The sequence below is a fragment of the Mirounga leonina genome, unplaced genomic scaffold (genome assembly GCF_011800145.1).
Source record: "Mirounga leonina isolate KUSES-001 unplaced genomic scaffold, KU_Mleo_1.0 Mir_91, whole genome shotgun sequence".
Classification (NCBI taxonomy): Eukaryota; Metazoa; Chordata; class Mammalia; order Carnivora; family Phocidae; genus Mirounga; species Mirounga leonina.
Genome location: NW_023270839.1, coordinates 36,600,906 through 36,613,159, shown reverse-complemented (window position 1 = coordinate 36,613,159; position 12,254 = coordinate 36,600,906). Strand labels below are relative to the sequence as shown.

The 12,254-nt window shown below is 38.0% G+C and overlaps 1 pseudogene; it reads left to right on the top strand.

Moving 5' to 3' along the window:
- The first annotated feature begins 4,286 nt into the window (after positions 1-4,286).
- LOC118003571 lies at positions 4,287-5,080 on the top strand (annotated as a pseudogene).
- The last annotated feature ends 7,174 nt before the right edge of the window (positions 5,081-12,254 follow it).

Here is a 12,254-nt window from a genome sequence, read left to right as displayed (position 1 = left end):
TACTGAAAAATTTAAAAGCTTTCTTGCCTTAGCTGCTGATATGGAAGAAAAAAGTAGAGGCTAACGCCCTTACAAACTTTCAATTGCTAGAGGTGTTGCTTTTCCACGATGGAGTTGAGATACAAAATTCTGTCAATTTCTGAAAAGATAAATCAGAAAACACATGGAAACTCTTCAAAAGTTTTTCGAAATTTATCTCTATCTTGATGGCACTAAAGTTGAATTATGGACTCACAGTCCCTCTCTGATACAAACTATATTGAAGATGTGGACTGAGTGAGCCAAAGAACATGTTGGTTTTAGGACAAAAGACACACTGAAATTGGATTTTAAAACAGCCTTGAAAATATTTGTTCCTTAAGAGAACCCATCTTGATCTTATGAAGTGAGCTATAGAAACTTTAATTCTGCTTGTAACATATCTTTGTGAACAAGAATTTTTAACATTTGTAATCATTGAAACAAATGTCAAAATTATTTGGATGTCCAACTTTATGTGTGTGTGTGTGTGTGTGGTCAGTCAATGATCACCCCAGAGTTTAATGTTATTGTACATGCTTAACAATGGGAGACCTTGGGCACCTGGGTGGCTCAGTTGGTTAAGCGACTGCCTTCGGCTCAGGTCATGATACTGGAGTCCCAGGATCGAGTCCCGCATGGGGCTCCCTGCTCGGCAGGGAGTCTGCTTCGCCCTCTGACCCTCCTCCCTCTCATGCTCTCTGTCTCTCATTCTCTCTCTCTCAAATAAATAAATAAAATCTTAAAAAACAAACAAACAAACAATGGGAGACCTTACATTACACGTCTTTAATTATTTATTTATTTATTTATTTATTTATTTATTTATTTATTTGTGGGGAGAGGGGCAGAGAGAGAGAGAATCTTAAGCAGACTCTGCGCTGAGCACGGAGCTTGGCACAGGGCTTTGGGTTCATGACTGAGCCAAAATCAAGAGTTGGACACTTAACTGACTGGGCTACCCAGGTACCCCATATTACACGTCTTTTAAAAAATAAGTTTAACCTTGGGATGCCTGGGTGGCATAGTTGGTTAAGCATCGGATTCTTGATTTCAGCTCAAGTTGTGATCTCAGGGTAGTGATATCAGGGTAGTGAGATCCAGCCCTGTGCCGAGCTCTGTGCTCAGGGTGGACTCTGCTTAAGATTCTCAATTCCTCTGCCGTCTCCTCCCCTCTCAAATAAATGAATCTTTAAAAAAATAAAAAGTAAGTTTAACCTCAACTTGCCTATATTATGCTATCTTGGTATTTAATGTAATATATATATATTGCTATATTACAAATATATAACTATGCATATATACATACATTCACGACATATATAATGAAATATACACACACACATATTTCAATATGATTGGCTTTCTGTATAGTCTTTTTTTTTTTAAAGATTTTATTTATTTATTTGAGAGAGAGAATGAGAGAGAGAGAGCACATGAGAGGGGAGAGGGTCAGAGGGAGAAGCAGACTCCCTGCTGAGGAGGGAGCACGATGTGGGACTCGATCCTGGGACTCCAGGATCATGACCTGAGCTGAAGGCAGTCACTTAACCAACTGAGCCACCCAGGCGCCCTCTGTGTAGTCTTATGTGTTTTATTTTATACATTTAAAACTATTAATCTGGAAAGGTGTCTCTATACCTCACCAGATTGCCCAAGAGGACCAGGGGACATAAGAAAGCTAAGAAGTCCTGTTCTGAATGCAGCACCAACCAAAGTTGTCCCCACTGAGAGGAAGATGGTCAGGGTATAAATAGCTACTGAATTCCTCCTCCCTTGATCCTTTGCTGAGGTTCCTTACTCTCTGAGCCCTCCAGAAGCCAGGTCAAGGGAGACTTTTAGAACATTCATAGAGGTCACCCTACAAGGACAGGCAGCAGAGCAGAGCGGAGGGAAGGGTGAATCTGGAGCAGACATTGCAAGATACCTGGAGGCTTTCTCTTCTTTTCCTCCCAGTGCTGTGTCACTGTGCCACACGCCTTATGCTTCTGTCACAGTAATAGTATTTTAATGACTTCAGTTCTGCTCAAAAAACATTTTTGGGTACCTACTAGAATCCAGGATTCATATATTATCTTGCTAAATACTTGAAAAGTGGATATTAGCATCTCCATTTTACAGAGCAAACAAGCTTGGTCACACAGTTAGCAAATGATAGAATTGGCTCAGTATAGGACCTTTCAACACTTTGCCTACAACATCTTTCTTTCTAATCAATTCATGCGGGTAGTGAGATAAAGGATTCTGAACTATAGGAGAGAGGTAAAACAGGTCTGGGAACATTTGTACACAAGTGTGTTAGGTGTTGCTGGAAGCAACAGGCTTGTGCGACTTTATGTTTGGACTGTAGGCTATCGTAAAGAATAGAAGTTCAAGTTTAAACACTTACAGTACATACTCTAGGCCTGTAAATAACTTAAGACCTATTTACAGGGAAATATACCAGAATAAGCTTAGCAGTTTTTCTTCTTTATGAAGGCTTAAAGTTTTCTTGTATGTCTGATTCCCCTTGTGTGTACCCATGAAAGTTACATTCACATGAAATATGTATTACTTAGGCTTTTTTTTTAACATTACCACTGCCCTAATTTAGCACCTCACATTTGTCCTTGTCTTTTGCAATAACCTCCTAGCCCATTGCTCTGCCTCTCGTCTCTTCTTCTTCAATAGAATGTATGGATAGTATGTTGTAGGTGCTAAACTCCTATTCTAAATCCTTCAATCAATCCTTATATATATATTAAATATTACAATTAAATATATAATCAAATACAATTTAATGGCTATTAAATAAAATTTAAATATTAAAATAAACAAAATATTAAAATAATTTAAATATTAGATATTTAAATATATTTAATTTTAAACATATACTTTTAAATTTTTATTTGAATTCAATTTAATTAACATATACTGTATTATTAGTTTCAGGAGTAGAGTTTAGTGATTCATCAGTTGCCTATAACACCCGGTGCTCTTCACTTCAAGTGCCCTTCTTAGTGCCCATCACCCCATTACCCCATCCCGAAGAAGTTCTGTCCCGTCCCTCGATGCTGCACCTCTAGTTTCTCTCTTGGCTGGTCAGACCCGTTTTAATTGGAGAGCTGACCAAGTCCAGTGAGTTTAAATACCACAAAGACTTGATTCCTAAATCTTTATATCCATCTCTTTCTTAGTTTTAGACTCATTGCCTACTGCATGTCACCACATAGATAGATGGGCCAGGGCATCTCAAACTCAGCATGACCAAAAAGAACTCATCTTGTTCCCCTTAAAAGTTGTCTCTGAACTTCTCAACAAATAGTGCTGGAAAAATTGGGTATATGTAGATAAATAAATGAACGTGTACCTCATACCATATACAGAAATAAGCTCAAAGTGGATCATAGATGTAAAATATAAAGCCTAAATCTTTAAAACTTCTAGAATAGAATGTAGGATTTAAAATTTTGAAACCTTGGACAAAGCAATGATTTCTTAGCCAAGACACAAGAAGTTCTAACTATAAAAAAAAAGTTTGATACATCAGACTTCATAAAAATTAAGTATTTTTTGAAAACATCATTGGAATTATGAAAAAACAAATCACAGACTGGGAGAAAATATTTGCAAATAATGTATGTGATAAAGGACATATTCAAATTAAAAAACTCTCACAACTCATTAATAATGACAAATAATTTGAATGGACAAATAATTTGAATAGACATTTTACCAAAGATATGATCTTATAAGTACATGAAAAGTTATCCAACATCATTATCATTGGAGAAATACAAACGAAAATCATGACACTCCACCACACACCTATTAGAATGGCTTAGCTGAAAATTAGTAGCAATACCAAATGCTGGTGAAGATGCAGTGCATTTGGAACTCTTAGATTGCTAGTGAGAATTATAAAGGTACAGCATGGTAGAAAAGTCTGGCAGTTTCTTAAGACGCTAAATAAATACTTCTCATACAACTGAGAAATCCTCAATCTTTACTCATGAGAAATGAAAACAAATGTATACGTAAAGACATGTACTCAAATGTTCATAGCAGCTTTATTCATAATAGCCACAAACTGGAAACAACCCAAATGTCCTCAGCCAGTGAATGGATAAACAACTTACTACATACAATGGCATACTACTCATGATGTAAACGAGCAAAGTACTGATACAGACAACAAGATGCATAAATCTCAAAAGCACTGTGTTAAGTGGGAAAAGGCCACACAAAATACTACATAGTATATGATTCAATTTACGTGGAATTCTGCAAAGGCAAAAAACCTAGAGGATCAGATCAGCAGTTGCCAGATCTGGGATAAAAGGAAGGGAGTGACTTCAAAGAAACATGAGAGAACTTTATAGGGTGATGGGAATATTGTATATCTTGATAGTGGAGGAAGTTACATGACTATATATGTTTGTCAGACCTCAGAACTACATACCTGAGACAAGATGGTGGCAGCATCTATGCAGGGTGCGGGGACTGGTGCTGGCGGTGGTCCCAGCTGCAGGACAGGCAGTAGCCACAGAGACGTGGGGGACAAGTGGAAGGTTGATGATAAGCCTGTAAAAATTAACAAATGGGATGGATCAGCTGTGAAGGATTCTTTGGGTGATTCTACCAAAAAGGTACTTCTGGAAAAGTACAAGTATGTGGAGAATTTTGGTCTGACTGACAGTCACTTCACTCTGTGCCATCTCCTGTTTCTTTGCCATAGTGGCTTTGATTTGGGATTATATGCACCCCTTTCCAGAATCTAAGCCTGTTTTTGGCTTTGTGTGTCATATCCTATTTTGAGATGATGGGGCTCCTGACCATTTATCCTCATATAAGGATGAGTAAGGCCCACAGGAAAGATCCTGTAGGAATGGATCCTGATGATATTTGGCAACTGTCCTCCAGTCTCAAAAGGTTAGATGACAAATACACTCTGAAGTTGACTTTCATGAGTGGAAGAACAAAGCAGCAGTGAGAGTCCGAGTACACCAAGTCCACTGCTAAGTTTTTTGACCATAGCGTGACACTGGTCATGGAAGCATCTATGGTCTCCAGGATCAGTTAAGCAAAAGCTCTGTGTGATATCAGGAATACCCTTACTCAACTCTTCACTGTCCAGACTCCATGCATATGAGCCTGAAATATCCAGGCTCCATGACATTCTTGCCACAGAAAGAAAAATAAAGCGGTGCCTGGGTGGCGCAGTTGGTTAAGCATCTGCCTTCGACTCCTGCCTTCTCAGCGGGAGTTTGCTTCTCCCTCTGCCTGCCATTTTTCTTGCTTGTGCTCTCTCTTTCTCGCTGTCTCTCAAATAAATAAATAAAATCTTTTTTAAAAAAAAGAAAAACAAAATAGCCAATTCTAAAAGCAGCTGTCTTTCTGCTGGATGATGCTGAATTTCAGGGTGAGGGAGAAGGAAACAGAGAACCTAAAATGGATAAATAAGATATGTTAAAAATGGCCCTGTCTTGTCCTGAACTTTTAGTCCATTCTGGATAGAATCTTCTAGTTCAGATATGAGAAGTTGTAGTTCTGATATCTAACTTTAGCGTTCTTGGTCTTCTGATTGCATTGTTTTGATTTGCTTTTCCAGAAAAGCATTTTTTGCTGGCAGCCCTACAGACTTCCTCCTTCATACCTAGCAGTACTTTATATCCTATAGCTTTGTGGCATACAGCATTTGAAGACTCAGTTTTAAAAATTTTAACCTGTTGCTGACTTTCTTGTGTTAATTCCTGTTTTAACAACCATTTCCCTTAATTTGGGATACAACTTCTTGTGTATGACAGCTTTCCTTAACACACCATTTTTGTGGGTGTGTATATATCTGACTTGGGGAGAATTGGGAAAAAAAAACAACACAGCTTTTTCATTTGTTTAAAACAGACTTTCTGCCTGTTACATTTTGTGATCTTAACCAATTAAAGAAGCCAGGGTCATTTTTAGTTTTATTCTATGTTTTCCACTACTATATCCCTGTTGATTTGTTCGTGCCCTTTATTAACTGCCATTTTCTAAATTTCTTTTTTAATAAAAGGAAAGAAGATGTGAAAAAAAAAAAAAACAGAACTACATGCCTAAAATGGATTAATTTAAAAAATACTTCCCCCCCCAAATGACTTCTCCTTCAGTGTTCTCTAAGTCAGGAACTGGTTCCACCTTCCAGTAAGGTCCCCAACCCTGATAACCTGGGTGATAATCTATTTTTCTCTTTGACCTCAGCAAAACAAGCAGTGGCAAAGTCAAACAAACTGTTCCTCCTTGAAAACTCCTGGATCTCCCTTCAGCTCTGCATCCCCACTGTTTCTTTTTTGTCCACACCATGATCCCCCCTTGCCTGGATTACTGTGACAGCCCTGATAGGCCTCTCTGATCCTGGCGTTGCGCCTTCCACTGCTGCCGATGGACCTATCAGAAAGGCACTCTTCTTCATGGCATTCTCCTGCTTGGAAATGTTCAGTATTTCCTATTCATTGCATATGGGATTAACACCACCTTCTATTCACAACTGACCCTTGTTTAGTTTTTCATTCTTATTTACCATCACCCTCCCATAAACTCCCTGTGCATTTTAACCTCACAGTCCTTGCTCAGTTTGCGTGAAGCATCTATGGTCTCCAGGATCAGTTAAGCAAAAGCTCTGTGTGATATCAGGAATTCCCTTACTCAACTCTTCACTGTCCAGACTCCATTCAAGCATGCCATCACTCTGGAAGGGCTTCCCTGAAATCTCTGTTTGGGCAACACACCCTTCTGTGTGTCTCCATGGCACCCCATGCATGCCTTGAACATAGAACTTGCCGAATTGCATATTGTAAGGCTGAGCTTATTGGATGCAGGTTGGTTATTTTTCATTCACTTATGCCAAGAACTCAGCAGAGTTCCTATTTTATAGTTGAACCAAATTTTGTTGGGCAAGTGTTCAATAGAAACATCCACAAGACAGAATTCCTAGACACAAAGGAACCCTCTTGGAATGGGTCTGTTAGGCTGATGGAGTGGGCCTTACCTGAAGTTTTGGATTCCCTGGTGTTGGTACCCACCCTGTCACCACACAGGCTCCCAGGACCTCACTCCTTGCATCTGCTACCCAGCAATGCTGTTCTTCCAAGCAGCTCCCAAGCCTTTCCCTACATCCAGGCCCACAAGGATTTTCTCTGACCCAAGTTATTTCAGGCCAGTGGTCCATAAATTATGGACTGGAACTATTGCAGAGTTTCTTGAGGGGGATTGTTAGAGAAATAAACAGGATGTTTCAATAGGGAAAGTAGGAGGGTGGTGAACAATTTGATTCCACTCCAAATATAGAATAGTTTTTATCTGGTAGTCTGATCAACCCCAAATGTTAACTTGAAGGGTAGCATATAAAGGGGTCTATTTTCAACATTTGTTGCCTGTGAGCAGCCCCCTTTAGTGCTATTAAGGATTATGTGCCCTCATGAAGGAGAGAAGTAAAGCAAAGAATGTGCTTATGTCTTCAGGAAATGCTAACTGAGTAGACTGCAAGTTAACTTCCCAGCTTTCTCTTCCCCAGTCAACTCACTTCTCCCCTAATAGGCAAAAGGCTCTGACTCCTGAGGAAATGCATGTGTAAGTAGGTGACTTTGATGCAAGGCAAGAACAGGGCTTCGTCCTGGATAAAGGTCGATTGGGAAGATAAATGCTCCCTCCGTGTCCATACTTCACACCAGTGAATAGAGTGATAGTCAACCTGTTTATTTTCTAGCAAAGGGGACGTCGCCATGTGACATGTGAAGAAAGAGCCTGCATTTAGCTCCCAGATATTTGACCCTGTCCTTCTGAGAGCTACCAGGCATATTTCAAGTCTAAATCCACAGGAGAGCGTTTCCAGAGCACATGGCCAAGCATTTAGATAGAGATGAGGAAACAACCTGAACAGAGACGCATTAAGGAAATCCAATTCCATGACCTTCATCTGTGTCAAGTACAACACCCACATCTCATGTCATTTTTTGGTAATGCGACTTGACTGTCATTTTTCTTTTAATTTTTCTTCTCACCATACTGCCTAGTAGTTTCTATCAAGTTCCTACCTTAGGAGTTCCTCTAGGAAGCACACAATTAATCTTTTATAGACCTATTCACCTAGGCTGGAAGGTAGTTTCTTTACAACATTGTCATTCCTCTGAACCCAGAATCCCCCTGGGGTGCATGTTTGTTGAGCCAGGGTCCTAGCTGAAAGGAATGATGGGTTCAGTACAGCTCAGGAAAACACTTAGAGCTATTTGGTTTCAATTCAGAGGGGGTGGTTTTCAGAGATGGAGTTAATGACTGGTCAAAGTTTATTTTGTTTATAGAAATCTTGACTCTCTGTGTGTCTGTCTGCATTTGTATGAGGGGCCATGTGCCCTTGTGAGGTGGGGGATGGGCACTCTCACTCTCAGCCAGAACAAAATTGTGTTGTAGAGTCAGGGCTTCCTAAGTTGTTGTTGTTAAATAGCAGAAATCTATTGTCAAAATCTCATAAGAAAGCTACATATTTAACATTGGTAAGTATTTTGGTAAATTTATAGTAATTTGGTAAATTGGTAAGTATTTTAGTAGCAAAAGCAAGTTGAATACTTGATAGCCAGTTAATCAGTGAAAGCAGGGAAGTATATTTGAGGAACAGAGAAAGTTGAAAGTGCTAGTGATTGATGACAATTGCAAACTTAGCAGTTTTAGCATCTACTTTATTTCTTTTTTTAATATTTAGGTTGTAATGTATCAAGAAAAGCTAGATTTACATAGGTTAGTAATTGTAAATTCTACATTTTTTAACAGCTTACCGTATAATCTCAGAATACTCTTCAATTAAAAGGCCAGAGAAACTTCATCCTGAGGGCTCAGTAAAAAAGAAGTTACCTGAAACCTTCATTGAACACATTGGTATTTTCCTTTATGTTAAAATTTGGGAGCTAACACATTTGCATGTCAACATGCTTTACAACAGTCTGACAGATAATTGAGAGTTCTGGTGCTGCGGCATATGGAGTTAGCACACTCTACCCTGTCTCTGCCACTAAAAGCAGCAAGAAATCCTGGACAGGACACATGAAACATCTATTTGAAGACTCTGAAAAGTAAATGGTAGCAGGCAGATTGGGAAAGGAGACCAGAATTTGAAGTTCTACTACACTGATGGTGAGGGAGTCTCTCTCTCTCTCTCTCTCTTTTTTAAGATTTTATTTTTAAGCAGTCTCTACATCCAACCTGGGGCTTGAACTCATAACCCCGAGATCGAGAGTTGCAAGCTTCACAGACTGAACCAGCCAGAGGCCCCAAGGAAGTTTCTCTTTTTGTTTTCCTCTGATGTCACCTGATTCTGACTCAAACGCAGCCCCAAACCTGGAGGCGCCCACTGGGTATGGAAACAAAGACTGAAGAGAACTCTTCCTCTTTGTCTGAGGAGCAGGGAAAGGGCTCCTTCAGGTCAGAAAAAGTGGGAGGCATCTTTTGGATTTTCCCTATTCTTCCATGTCCTATCTCTAGGCAGCACCATGAAAATAGTGGTGACCAGACAGGAGCCTGAAATTCTAAGGGGGGGGAATCCTTTCTGACCAGAATACCTGGGGTCCCAAGAGTATGGAGTGAATCTCCATTGATGATATTTTTTCGCTCCTGTGCTCTCACTGCTTGGCCCTACTTTCAGACACAATTGTGGGAAGTTTACAGCAGAGCAGGGAAACAAAAATCCCAGCTTTCTAGTTGCAGGACCAGGGAGAGAGGCCACAGAAGCCAGAAAGTATTGGGGAGATCATGGAGAGAAAGGAGGTCAAGAGAATAATCTCATAAGTTTGTATATGAATTTTTGGGTTCACTTCTGAACTACACATGCATGAATCTGATTCTAAAAAGCATACCATAGGCTTTGAGAACCAAGCTACAGGCTAAATCATCATCATGTTGCCAGACTGGCTATTCTGGCAACATACACAGGATAAATCTAGATAGCACAACATTTTGAAACTTGAATTGACATTGAAGTCATAGCCCATGGAAGGCAGATGAGAACTTGCAGAGTGAATCTAACCTAGGTGATTGCTTCCTAAAACAAAAATCAGCATTCTTCTTAGGATTTATACAAACCTGGAGTCTTAAAGCAAAATATTCAAGATGTCTAGGGTACAATGCAAATTTACTCAGCATTTGAAGAACCAGGAAAAATTAAACATTTAAGAGGAAAGATAATCAGCAGAGTTCAACCTTAAGAAGGCACAGATGTTGGAATTATCAGACAGAGTTAGTATAATTGCACTTAGAGAAATAAGGTCAAACATTCTTGAAATCAATAAAAAGAATGTTTCAGCAAAGAAATAAAAGACATAAAGAAGAACCAAAAGGGAGATGAGTGAAATAGATAAAAGGGATTAAGAGATACAAACTTCCAGTTATAAAATAAACATGTCACAGAGATGAGAGGCACAGCACAGGGAATATAGTCGGTAATATTGTATTAATGTTGTTTGGTGGCAGTTGGTGACTGCACTCGTGATGAGTAATGAATAATGTATAGGATTGTTGAATCATTATGTTGTACACCTGAAAATGATAAAGCATTGTATATTAACTATATTTTAATAAAATTTTTTAAATAAAAAACCAAAAAGAAATTAAGAAGTGAAAAATACAATATCCAAAATTAAAAAAAAAAAATCACTGGATGGGCTCAATAAGAGAATGAAGATGACAGAGAAAAAAACCAGTGAGCTTGTTGATAGATCACTAGAAATTATCCAATCTGAACAACACAGAGAAAAAAGATTGAAAAAAAATAAATAAATAAACAGCCTCAGGAGCCTATAGGATAAATATAAAAAATGAGATTTGGAAAACTTATGTGCTGATCAAAGACATTTATATGCATTAAGTCTAAACCAGTTGTTACAAGCTGGGGAAAAGCTTTCCTTTACTTGAGGAGTTGGTAGGTTATTGCATAAAGACAGTAAGAAAAATGTAGCCTATCACTGCATGTTTCCCATCATTTTGGTTTCCAGGAAACGGAGTTAAATTCCAGGCCCAACTATTACCACAAGTTGCGAACCTTCCAGACAGATTTTCATTATTTATTTCTAGTGCAAAGGCAAAGAAATAAATAAAAGGGATCCAACTAGAAAAGAACAAGCCAAACTGTTGCTATTGACAGATGGCATGATTGTCTTCATAGAAAATGTATGGAATCTAAAAATTATACTAGAACTAATAAATAAGTTCATTTAGCAGGATTGATGAATACAAGGTCAATATAAAAAATCAATTGTATTTCTAAATATTAGTAATGACCAATCAGAGAATGAAAATTTTTTAAAAATCAGTATAACTTATAAGAGCATCAGAAACTACAGATACCTAGGAATAACTTTAAGGAAAGATGTGAAAGACCTCCAAAAGAAACACTGCAAAAACATTGCTGAGGACAGAACAAATTGAAAAAAAAAAGTTACATTGCATTCATTTTGGTTTTTAAATGTTGAACCAATCTTGCCTTCCTTGTAGAAAACCCTCAGTCATGAAATGTCAACTTTTTATGTAATTTTGAATTCGATTTCTTAAAATTTCATTGAGAATTTTTGCTTTATGTTCATGAGGATATTATTTGTGCTTTTCTTATGAGACTCATGTTTTGATATCAGGCATATGCTAATCTCATAAAATGGTTTGGGAAATTTTCAATCCTCTATTTGCCAAAAAGAAGTTGTGTATGATTGGTATTATTTATTCTTTAACCTGAGAAGGCTGTCTGGACTGGGTTTTTTATTGTAAGATTTACAATTATTAAACTAATTTCTTAAATCAAGGGCTATTCATATTATTTGCATCTTCATGTGTCAGTTATGCTAATTTGTATCCTTAGCATTGGCCCATTTCATCTGGTTTGTCAACTTTATTGGTGAAAACTTGCTCATAGTATTCCATTTGGTTTTTTTAATGTATCTCTAGTGATGTCAGCTCTTTAATTCCTACTTTATTCTTTTATTTTTGCTCAATCTCATTAAAGGGATTATATAATTTCAAAGAACTCTTTTGTTTACATTTGTTACATTGTTTATCTCTTTTCTATTTCATTGACTTCTGCTTTACTCTTTTTTTTCCCCATCATTTTGCTTATGTTGGTTTAAAATTGCTCTTCTCTGTTTAGCTTCTTGAGGAAGAAGTTTAGATTATTGGTTTTGTATTTCCCCCCGCTTCGAACTATACATTTACCTCTAAGCACTGCTTTGTTTATATCCCACAAATTT